Consider the following 11,537-nt stretch of genomic DNA (forward strand, 5'->3'; position numbering starts at 1 on the left):
ACATGACCTACCTTTAAGGAGCTTAAGTCTAGCCAGAGATGTAAGACATCTATACAAAAAATTCAATTCAATAAATATCATTAGCCTCTTACATATTCAACAAATAGAGCTGCAATCAGGGCTTGCCACTGTGCTAAAATCTGGATATTCAAAGGTGATTAAGATACAGTCCTCTATGAAAAGAGAAACATAAACAAATATGTACCACAATAAATACATATAAAGTCTACAAAGCAGAGTAGTACCAAAAGGTACTTATACAATTTAAGTTTAAATAAAAGATCTCATGAGAAGACTAAACCCTATTTTGTAAAACTACTGTTGAAATTCTCTGCTATTTAGATAGTCCCTAATTCTGTAAAGTCAGCTCTGCTATTTTTTAGAAACACCTTATTCTGAAAAAAATAACTTTGCTTTCTAGCCTGCTTTAGCCTGCTTGAATAAGGAAGATAAACTTAGCTGTCTGACCTTGTAGGCCAGAGACTAAATACACCCATACTCTCATGCCATGCCAGATGTATTTTTTAATTGGATAGAACTGTGTTGTTCTTAAGGCCACAAGCTTCCAGTGAGATAACCACTAAACACACATAAGGCTGGCTCTCTAATAATAAGAAAATTTCTGCTTGTTGTTCTGCTTAGAATTTAAATTCATTTTTCTCTAAGCCCACCAGTATATATTAAAGTGTAACTCCAAACTCTCAAAGCGTTGCTTGTTGTTTTTTTTCCGGTCTTCTACAATAAAACCTACTATTAACTATTGGAATTTAGATTCAATACTTTCAAAACACACAGACCTGGTCCCTCAGCCTCTCAAAGGAAAAAAATTTCCCCCCACAAGTATCACTAAATAAGGAATTGAACATTGAGTTGGAAGCATTAATTTGAGTTTATAATCTAAGGCAGTGTTTCCCAAACTTTTGACATATGTGTACCCCTTCTATAATTTTTGTAACGCTGAGTACCCCTCATACTCATGAGAATGTAGAATTAGGTGCAGCGCATATCCCCACCAAACTCTTCCTGTACCCCTGGGGGTACGCATACCACACTTTGGGAAACACTAATCTAAGGAAATGGTAAACTTACAAATGACTATATGATAAAGGCCATAAAAAAATAAATACAAAGAGTTTTAAGGCAGGACTCAAGGAAATAACAATAAATGAGAAGAGAAAAAGATCAGGATGAGATATTCAGAAGATGGTATTCAAAATGGTTATTAAAAGAGAACAGATAAAAGTAAGGAAATCATGCCAATCTCTCTTCATTGAAAGCAGGAACTTATTACCTTATTCACTCTGCACCAAGCACAGTACCCTGCATCTACTTAAGTGCTAATAAAAATGGTTTTTTAATTCCACTAAATATAGTATGAGGAATCCATGCTAGCAAGACACAGAACCAAGAACTGTATGAGTATTCTGATAGGTAATGGAAGAAATTCTTGGAAGATTTGCACAAAGGCCAGCACATCTACACCTGAATATTCTTGTATCATCATAAAAAAGATATATATAAGATTTCTCCATGAAAGAAAGCTGGGTAACTGGGGGGACAAAACAAACAAGAAGGTAGCATTACTCTGCACAACATAACTTCCTGCATCCTTTCAATTTTGTGGCATGTGATTATATTATCGATTCAAAAAATTATTAAAATTTCATTTTTTTTAAATTTGCACATTAAGAAAGTGAATCTGGTAGTAATAAAGGATAATGCAGTGGCATGGGGAAAAACATAAGGAAAAGGAGCTCAGCACTGGCAGGTTAGCTCAGTGACGAGTGCTGTACTGTATACCAAAAGTTTGAGGTTTCAATTCCTGGTCAGGGCTTATACCAGATTGTGGGTTTGATTCCCAGTCAGGACGTGTATGGTAGGGAGCTGATCGATGTTGTTTCTCTCACACTCTCCCTTCCTCTCTCTCTAAAAAGCAATAAAAAAAAACATATCCTTGAGTAAGGATTTTTTTTTTTAAAGTTCAGTTCAGAGGCTCAACAGTAAAAGCAAATACCGTGTTTCCCCGAAAATAAGACATCCCCTGAAAATAAGACCTAGCGCAACTTTGGGAGAAAAAATTAATATAAGACACTGTCTTATTTTCGGGGAAACAGGGTAGTAATAAAAGCCAGAACTACCGTATTTTTCGGACCATAAGACGCACCAGTTTTTAGAGAAGGGAAAAGAAGAAAAAAAGATTCTGAAACAAATAGTGTCCTAAAATATTTTATGTGCATTAAAACCCAACATCACAGTCATAAACACATGTAATCAACCCTGTAAAGTAAACAGCAGCATTTAGAACCATTTTAGAGCCGGGCAAGCACACAGAGACCACAGAGCCGGGCAAGTAAAAAAACTTTTTTTTTAAAGTATATGTGTAGGCTATATTTGGACCATAAGATGCAGGGACTTTTTCCCCCCACTTCTGGGGGGGAAAAAGTGCATCTTATGGTCCGAAAAATACGGTAATCTGAAGTAGAAAGTAGTTGAAAGACGCTAAAAAATATGATTGTCAATGTAATCTGACAGTGACTGAATGTCTGTAGTGACATAAGGGCCCATACCATAAATTGAATTGATTTAATTTTATTTTATTAAATGTAATAATAAGCAATATATTCAAAGAATATGGAAAGTATAACGAGGAACATTACCCTTATGTCTACTGTTTAACAACCATTGTTAACATCTACATGTATTTTCTTCCTATGTGTAGTTTTTAAGATACAATTCACATACCATACAAATCACATATTTAAACTGTACGATTCAATGGTTTTTATTATATTCACAGATTTGTGCATCCATCTCCACAATCAATTTTTAGAACATTTTCATCACCAACCCCCCAAAAATTCCCATCACAATCACTGCCCTATCCCCACTTCCTCCAGCCCCTGGCAACCACTAATCTACAGTCTTGTCTCTGCAGATCTGTCTATTCTGAACATTTCATATGAATGGAATCAAACAATATGTGGTCTTTTCTGCCTGAATTTTTTTCATTCACCATAATGTTTGTAAGGTTTACACATGTTGGAGAATATATCAGTACACCATTTCTTTTTGTTCCTAGATAATATTCCACTATTTTAAGTTTTTATATTCCAGATACATAATTTTGGTATTCAGCATTTTCCATGTCATAAATGCTTCATACGTGTCATATTTAATGAAAAGCATAGTGCTTCATCAAGTGGCTATACCAGTGTACATAATCATTTTATTACTGTTGAACATTTTAACTCTTTCCAGTTTCTTTCTATTGAAAACAAACTTCCTTAAATCAAATGGGAGCTCCTTTCTGAATGATATATCTGGATCCCGAAGCTCTGAGCTTCCTAATGAGATTTGCCACAGAGAAGAATCACATCCTTCCAAGGAAAACTTAAGATTTCATCTATCTCAAGCCTAGGTAAAGGAAGACGTTAAAAGTTATCCGAGGCTGAAAAGAATGCCTCCAAAATACCCATTTTAACAATGAAAACTCATCAATTTAAAGACATATTAGCATAATTAAACATTAGCCTGACTACTCTTCCATTAGAAATGTACAGGGATGGAGAAAGGTAAATACTTTGTCCATATGTGATGCCTAGTATTAAGTAGCTTCAAAGAAATCAGAAAGCTTGCTTTCCATAGCAGATTGAGAGTGGAAAAAGAAAAAGAAAAAACACCTCTAGAGACTAAAAAAATGGTGGCGGATAAGTGGATACTACATTCGCAGGACTAAACTGAAATTACAACAAAAATTAAAAAAAAAAAAAAAAAAAAAAGAAAAGAAAGAGAAAAGAAAAAAAGCCCTGGCTGGTTTGGCTCTGTGGATAAGAGCATCGGCCTGCAGATTGAAGGGTCCTAGGTTTGATTCCAGTCAAGGGCACATGCCCAGGTTGTGGGCTCCATCCCCAGTGTGGGGTGTGCAGGAAGCAGCCAATCAATGATTTTCTCTCATCATTGATGTTTCTCTCTCTCCCTCTCCCTTTCTCTCTGAATATATATATATATATATATATATATATATATATATATATATATATTTTTTTTTTTTTTTTTTTTTTTTTTTAAAGCCACCCTGAATAATCAGCTGAAGACAAGCTGGAGAGAATCCTAATAACCAATGACAGAAAGTGGAGACTGCATAGAGACTGATTTAAAAAAATAATAATAAAACAGACATCTTAACACAGTAAAGATGTACTTAATTCTTTTTTTTTTTTTAAGATATTTTTTCCTCACCAGTTTTCCTTTTGCTTTCTTTCTCTTTTAATATATTTTTATTGATTTCAGAGAGGAAGAGAGAGGGAAAGAGAGAGACAGAAACCTCCTGCACCGCACCCCCTACTCTCCCCCTCCCCCAATTGGGGATCAAGCCTGCAACCCGGGAATGTGCCCTTGACTAGAATCAAAACCGGGACCCCTCAGTCCCCAGGTCGGCATTCTATCCACTGAGCCAAACCATCTAGGGCAATGTACTTAACTCTTGCTATTAAATGACAATAAAAATCCAACAAGTAAAAAGAGAAAATGACCCTGGTGTAGTCCACATGGTCCTCATAAGCAATCAGATATTGGGTTTTGGTTGCCATCAATTACCAATGCCTGCTGCTTCTCATTCATTAACCAAAAATGTAAACAATCTTAGTCACAAAGGTTTTAAAATTCTAAACTAGCTTTAGAATTGTTAATCCCACCCAATAAAATCCCTTAGAATCTGGTCTAAAAATAAAACTATGTGTCAAGTGTTCCTCAAGAAAAACTATGTACACTGATTGGAATGTGAGGCAATTAATACACTTTGTGAGTGATTTGCCAAAGAGACTTCAGATAGCCTGAGCCAAAACCAGTAACAAAGAAACAACACCCACTTGACATTTTCCTTGGTTAAAATGAAATCCTGGGAGTAATTTTAGAAGAAAGGCTACACAGGTATTCTGGGAGAAATGAAGGAACAGATGTCTCTGTAAAATTAAACATGAAAACTTTAATACATTATTACAGAATTTTACTCACAACTTTAAGGCAAGAATAAAATAACCAGCTATTATTATCATGAAGATTATAAGCAAGGTTAATTTAGCCCTACACATGAAATACTAACTGAATTTAGTACAGATATCTGATATTACATTTTGAACCTAGTTTGTTAAATAGGAGTCCTTTTCCATCCATACACATGCATGAACACACACATACACACAAAATAAGACAACCTAAATATTACAAACTCATCCTAAATCAGCCCAGTGTTCCTCAGTTTCCAATTAATTTAGTCAAGGTGAGCAATTTTCCAACTACAGTCATTTGTTTTGAAGAAATGAAATTTCCATGATTTTGCACAATTGAAAAAAACCCACAAACTTTTCAAGTCACAATTTTGTGGTTTCATAAACCCCCTACTGTCACATTTAGTCCACTGCCTTTCAAAGGCAATATTTAAAATTCTCTTCTGCAAATCGACATTAAGGCATGCTGTTTGGCTAACAAGCTCCTCCCAAGAACAGGATTATTATGCATGGCCCATTATGTTCCTCACACGCAAAACAAAAGCACTCCCTCATGTAACATTTTTCTATTTTTAGGCAGTAAGTTATCAACAAAGTTTTATCTGAAATTAAAGTGCAATAGAATCATACATCTACTAACAGACTACTTAAAATAGTAATTTGAAGTAATTAATTATATTTTCCATTTAATAAGTAATCTAGTGCTTCTGGAAAAGTCAAATTTAATTTCCAAGAAGTTTTTAATCTTCAAAGAAAACCACCTACTGTGATTTCACAAGTGGCATGTTTTAAACTAAAAGCAACTAGAGCGGTTGTAATACAACACTTGATGTTTAAACATTCTCCATTTCATCTTTTAGATACTTTTCATCATAAATGACCAGCTTAATCTGCTTCTCGCTGTTTTCTTCTGCAAAACCAAATCCCTTAAAATACTTTAATGTATTTCACAAACCTTCTACTTTGAAGGCATACACTTTTTTTTTCAACTATTGACAAGAGTTTAACAAAGACTAAGCAATTCCACTATGATTTATGCTCATAAACACCACATACCTAAAAGATAAGCTTTTACAACAGAAACTGTAACTGGTTTATTTTCCCAAGTATCCAGTGTTCAACTGGGTCAAATGCTTCTGGTGCAATTTAAGCAGCTTAGTCCTTGAAGTGATAAGAGTGAAAATAAGCCAGAAGAGTCTTTTTATTAAGACAAGTTTTAGGGGGTAACACTGGTTAATAATACCATATAAGTTTCAGGTATGCAATTTCATAATCCATCATCTATATATTCCACCCAAAGTCTAGTCTCCTTCCATCAACATCAAGAGAATCTTAATGTTCTTCAGTGGCATATAAGCAGCACAACTCAAGAAAGATTTAGAAACTGTTAGCTGAAGTCTGTTAATATGATAATAAACAACACTTTAACATAGCATTAATCCTGTTGTGGGAAAATCGTGTTCATAAAGCTAAAGATTTTATAAAGAACTGGAATCCATGGAATCAATCCAAAGATAGTTTACTGTACAAAACACATTTACTAAACTTAATATACTCACTTGCATTCTACACTTTTTCAGATGTTTTACATAACCTGTCAATTTCTATATGACTGGGTAGCAGCCATTTAAAATGCATTACGAGTACAGTGGACTACATTTATAAAGTCAACATTTCTGTGAGCAAGTTATAACTTTAAAACAGTGATTTTCAACCCTTTTCATCTCATAGCACACAGAAACTAAATACTAAAATTATATGGCACACACAAAAAATATAAAATATTTTTGCCTTTCTGGCAAAAAATAAATAAATAAGGATATAATTCTGATTCATTCACACAGGACAGATATTGTTGGCTGGCTGTCATTTTTTTTGACAATCTAACGAACTAAATAGACATTGCTTTTTTTTTTTTTTTTTTTTTAAGAGGGGAGAGAGGAGGATGGGAGAGAAAAGGGAGGGGGGGGGGGTCTAGGAAGAGAGAGGGAGGGGGGAGAGAGAGAGAAAGAGAAACATGGACTACTTGTTCCACTTATCTCTGCATTGATTCCTGGATATGCCCTGAAGGGGGAAGACAGAAGGAACAGCAACCTTGAGTCCAATGGAGACAATGCTCTAACTGAGCGAGTTACCGGGCCAGGGCAGGTGTTGCATGTTTTAAAAATTCTTGAGACACACCAGAGTGCCATGGCACGCAGGTTGAAAATCGTTGCTTTATTTTAGAAGAATCTTCTGCAAGAGTCTTTGGGAATATGCGTTCAGTTTAACTCATAGTGTAAAGCACTTATCAAAAATATTCTTAACTGGGTTTCACAAAGTAAATCCTTTCAATTACTATCACCTTCAACATCATCAAGAGAAGGGGGAAAATTAGTCATCAGCAAGAAGTAGAAGAAAAAAAAAGAGTAAGCAACACATTTAAAATAACCCAAATTTAGTAAACTAGTTCACTATCTTCACCAAAGAGCCTTCACAATGTAGACACCTTTTCTTTCAGGCCCTCATCTCTCACCACTTCCAGCACCCCAGACTATAATTATTTGCTGCTCTCCAAACTCATCCCAAGCCCAGCAAGGCTTCAGGCTTTGTACCAGCTGTTCCTTCCCTTTAGAATGCTCTGCCCTCCTCACCTGGTGAGCACTTTATTTCTTCCAAAACTCGGAGCAAAAGTCCCCTCCCGTGGACAGCTCTTCCTCAACTCGCCCAGGGAAACACTAGCTCCGAATTCCCACAGCACCGGTAAGCCCACCCGGATCGCGGCGCCTTGTTTTCACGCCCTGGGGGGCCACCAGAGGGTGGATTCCCACCCCCACCCCCTCGCCGAGCCCACAAAGGAAAAGGCCAGCAGAAAATCCTCAGCGAACGTGCGCTGACTTCATCCCTACAACACAGATGAAGCGATCCTCTGGAGCCCGGTCACGTCTCAAGGAGATCCTATCATTCTTCCCACCAGAAAATGAATACCAGAGGCACACCCAGGGCCCTGGGAAGAGAACAATGAATGAACACAGCCGCCGGCCTCTCTTCTCCTCTCCTGGAGCCCAAACTCCTCTCCCTGGGCATCGCCTGGCGCTGCAGAGCCCGTGATTGCAGCTGCAGAACCGAAACGGCCCGGCGGCTCTCGCTCCACACAAAAGACAGCCAGCCCCGGATCTTCATGCCAAAGCATCCCAAACCTTCCGTGAATAACCCACCGAGTCCTGAAACCCAGAGGCACGCACCTCGAGGTCCCTATGCCTTTGTGGTGGGAGAGGGGGGGCAGTGAGTGACCTCTCCTACCCTCCCCGGGTCACGGGGTTCCTCGCGTCTCCCCTAAAAAAAAAAAAAAAAAAAAAAAAAAAAAGGCTGTCTGTCACTGGAGTGACGGACGGACCTGGAGAGAAGATGCAGGCTCGGGCCCCACACTCCGCGACGGCGCCACCTCCCTCCCCCGAGAAAAGGCATGAGCTCATCTGAGTGACAACACAATACGGGGCAGCTCGCTCCGGCGGACTTTCCCATTACCAAAAAGTGAGGAATGTGCACACGGGGTACAGGGGTGGCGCTGGCACAAGGAAATTAAAAGAGTGGGAGATGTGGGGAGCATGGCTCGCCGGCCATGACACCGGGCCCCGGGGTCCCCGCCCGCCCGCCAGCGCCTCCCGGGGTGACAGCGGCCTGGCGCGGGCCCTCCACCCACGACCAGCCGCGGGGCCACCCCGCCAGCGCCGCCCAGTCCGGCCCGACGGGGAGACGAGCCTTTCGGCCCCGCCGCCGGTCTTCCCCTCCCTTCATCCAGGCCTCGGCCCTGCCGCCTACCTGAAGGAGCCGGGGCGCCTCCGAGTCCCGTGGTCCGTCCGGCGGCGGCGGCGGCGGCGGCGGCGTCCGGCCCGCTCCTCCTCCCCGCGCCGGGTGAGGGAGCGGGAGGCGGTCACATTCGGCGCGTCCCCAGCCCAGGGGACGGGGCCCCGGGCAGCCCCCGCATCGCCGCACTCGCGCTGCGCGCCTCAGGGCACACGCCCCAAAGCCCGGCCAGCTGGCCCTCTTCGGGGGCCCAAGGAGAAGCGGCAGGCAACCCTCCTCGTCTCACGCTCCTTCTCGTCTGACTCCCTCCATCTAAGATGGCGGCCCCAGCGCCCGCGATGAAGAAACTCTCTCGGGCGGCCCCGGCGGCGAGCGAGCCCTCCTCCGCTCGGCGCTCCTCCTCCCGACCTGCGCGGCGCCGCCGTCTCTCCGCTCCTGCGCGAGCCCGCCCGCCCGGCGCTGGCGACTTCAAAACCTGACTCGGGCATCTATCGCTCTGGCCTGGATTTAGGCCCCGCCTCCCGAGGAGGGGCGTGGCTTCGCCGTCCAGCTGGTCGCCATTTCGGAGAGGGGCAGGCTGCAGGGCGAGGAGTCCCCGGCTGTTGGCAGTGGAGGAGGGCCGGTGATTGGCCGCCTGCCTCCAAGGGGTCTGCGGCCAGAGGGAGAAAGGCCGACGTGCCAGCATCAGGAGGCCGGGGAGGACCGGAGGATGCTCAGCGTGCATGACTGTCTGTCCAGCTCTGGCGCATCCTCTCCAGAGATGGGCAACTAGGGCTATCAAATCACGGCTCCACCACTTACCGGGGATGTGGAAAAGCCCCTGAACTTTTCTGAAACTCAGTTTCCTCATCTGTAAATTGGTGGTTCCCTCTCCTCCCCACCTCACCCCCCCCAAAAAAAAAAAAAATCAGGTTGGCAAGAAGTTACAAAGTGGTTAATATCCAGTGTGGTCCCAAGGAGAGGAAAACCTGTGGCGGACCCGCCCTCAATCAGCCACTGGCAGGAATGGGTGTGAAGAGGGCAATTGATTCTCTATGGGTTGGATTCCCAGTCGGGGTTACCAGCTTGATCCCCAGTAGGGGGCGTGCAGGAGGCAGCCTATCAATGTTTCTCCCTCTCCCTTTCTCAAAAAAATCAAAAAAAATATATTTTTTAAAAACATTCAGTTGAGTAATCTTGAAGATCTAGTTGATCTTATTGAGCGATATCAGGCAGCATCCTATCCAGCAACTAGAAAGGTGCTTTTAGGGGTACAAAGTGGAAGGTCTTTAAAAGAAGAAGGATGGGGCAAGAGTGATGGGGGGGCAGTCACATCTTTTCTTGGGGGAAGAGAAGGGAAAAGGTTTTTATCATGCAGATTGCCTCTTCTTTCCATAGGGAGAGGAAAGGGCCTATGTGACAGATTACCTTACTGGTACCTGACCAGAAAACAGTGTGTGGGAGAGGTTGAATCTGCAATTAGATCAGGTATTAAGTCTAGGTTTGGTATCATGGTGGTTTTTTTTGTGTTTTTTTTTTAAATACAATATATTTTATTGATTTTTTACAGAGAGGAAAGGAGAGGGATAGATAGTTAGAAACATCGATGAAAGAGGAACATCAATCAGCTGCCTCTTGCACACTCCCTACTGGGGATGTGCCCCCAACCAAGGTACATGCCCTTGACTGGAATCGAACCTGGGACCCTTCAGTCTGCAGGCTGACGCTCTAACCACTGAGCCAGACCGTTACGGCAGTATCATGGGCTTTTAATGAGTGACACATTTTGGGCTTGTTTTTTTTTTGTTTGTTTCTTTTTTTGTTTTTTCTTTTAACATAACAGCAATACCTACTTCATAGTATTAAATAATAGAAATCACTTAGCACAGAGCCTTGGGTTTTAGACTTCAGTTTGTGGAGTCTTAACTGCCTACGATCAAATTTGTACTCTGCCACTTCTTCAGCTGTGACTTGGAAAAGTCCTTTAGACCTCAGGTCCTTAGCTTCCTTATCTGTAAAGAAAATAGGCTAGTACCCACCTGACAGCATGGTAAGACTTTGGTGAGTTGAAGATGTAAAGCACATAGAACAGTGTCTGGCTCATTTACACTACAAGCGTCAGCTGTACTTACTCTAGCCCTCTCTCTTCATCATCAGTACTTAGGGCAGGGCAGCAAAGCCACAGCTGCTGACCCCAGGCCATGCCTTTCCGTTGACCCAGGTGTTTGTCCTGCACTTCACAGCTTAGAAATCTTCAGGAATCTGTGCCTCATTCAAACCTCTCAGCTGATCAATAAGCATGCAAAAAAAAAAAAAGAGTGCCAACTTGATTTTTTTCAAAAATAATTTTTGCGGTAAAAGTCACATAACGTGAAACTAACCATTTTATAGTAGCAATTAGTACATTTACAAGGTTGTACAACCACCACCATATAATTCCAAAACATTTCAATCACTCCAAAGTAACCTCTTACTCTTTAAACAGTTTCTTCTATCCCATCTCCACCTAGCCCCTCACAGCCGCCAATACGTGTGTTCTGTCCCCGTGGTTTATCTATCCTGGTATTTCGTATAAATGGAATCGTACAATATGTGACTTTTTGTGTCTGGCTTCTTTCACTTAACATGATGTTCTCAAGGTTCATCCATGTGGTTGCATGTGTCATTACTTCCTTTTTATAGCTAAACATGTAAGTGTATACCACTTTGTTTATCCATTCATTTGTTGATGGACATTTGGGCTGTTTCCATTTTTTTGCTATTGTG

General features: G+C 41.5%; 1 protein-coding gene across 5 annotated transcripts in view; it reads right to left on the bottom strand.

Annotated features, from left to right (window-relative positions):
* The window catches only part of RAF1 (Raf-1 proto-oncogene, serine/threonine kinase), a 66,096-nt gene extending 57,144 nt beyond the window's left edge, over nucleotides 1-8,952 (bottom strand). For all 5 annotated transcript variants that reach the window (XM_036431160.2, XM_045579193.1, XM_036431159.2 and 2 more), the window contains exon 1: nucleotides 8,808-8,952. The gene's annotated coding sequence lies outside the window, so the exon portion shown is untranslated. The remainder of the gene's footprint in view (nucleotides 1-8,807) is intronic.
* Between the last annotated feature and the right edge of the window lie 2,585 nt (nucleotides 8,953-11,537).

The sequence above is a fragment of the Pipistrellus kuhlii genome, unplaced genomic scaffold (assembly GCF_014108245.1).
Source record: "Pipistrellus kuhlii isolate mPipKuh1 unplaced genomic scaffold, mPipKuh1.p scaffold_m20_p_11, whole genome shotgun sequence".
In the NCBI taxonomy this organism is placed as follows: Eukaryota; Metazoa; Chordata; class Mammalia; order Chiroptera; family Vespertilionidae; genus Pipistrellus; species Pipistrellus kuhlii.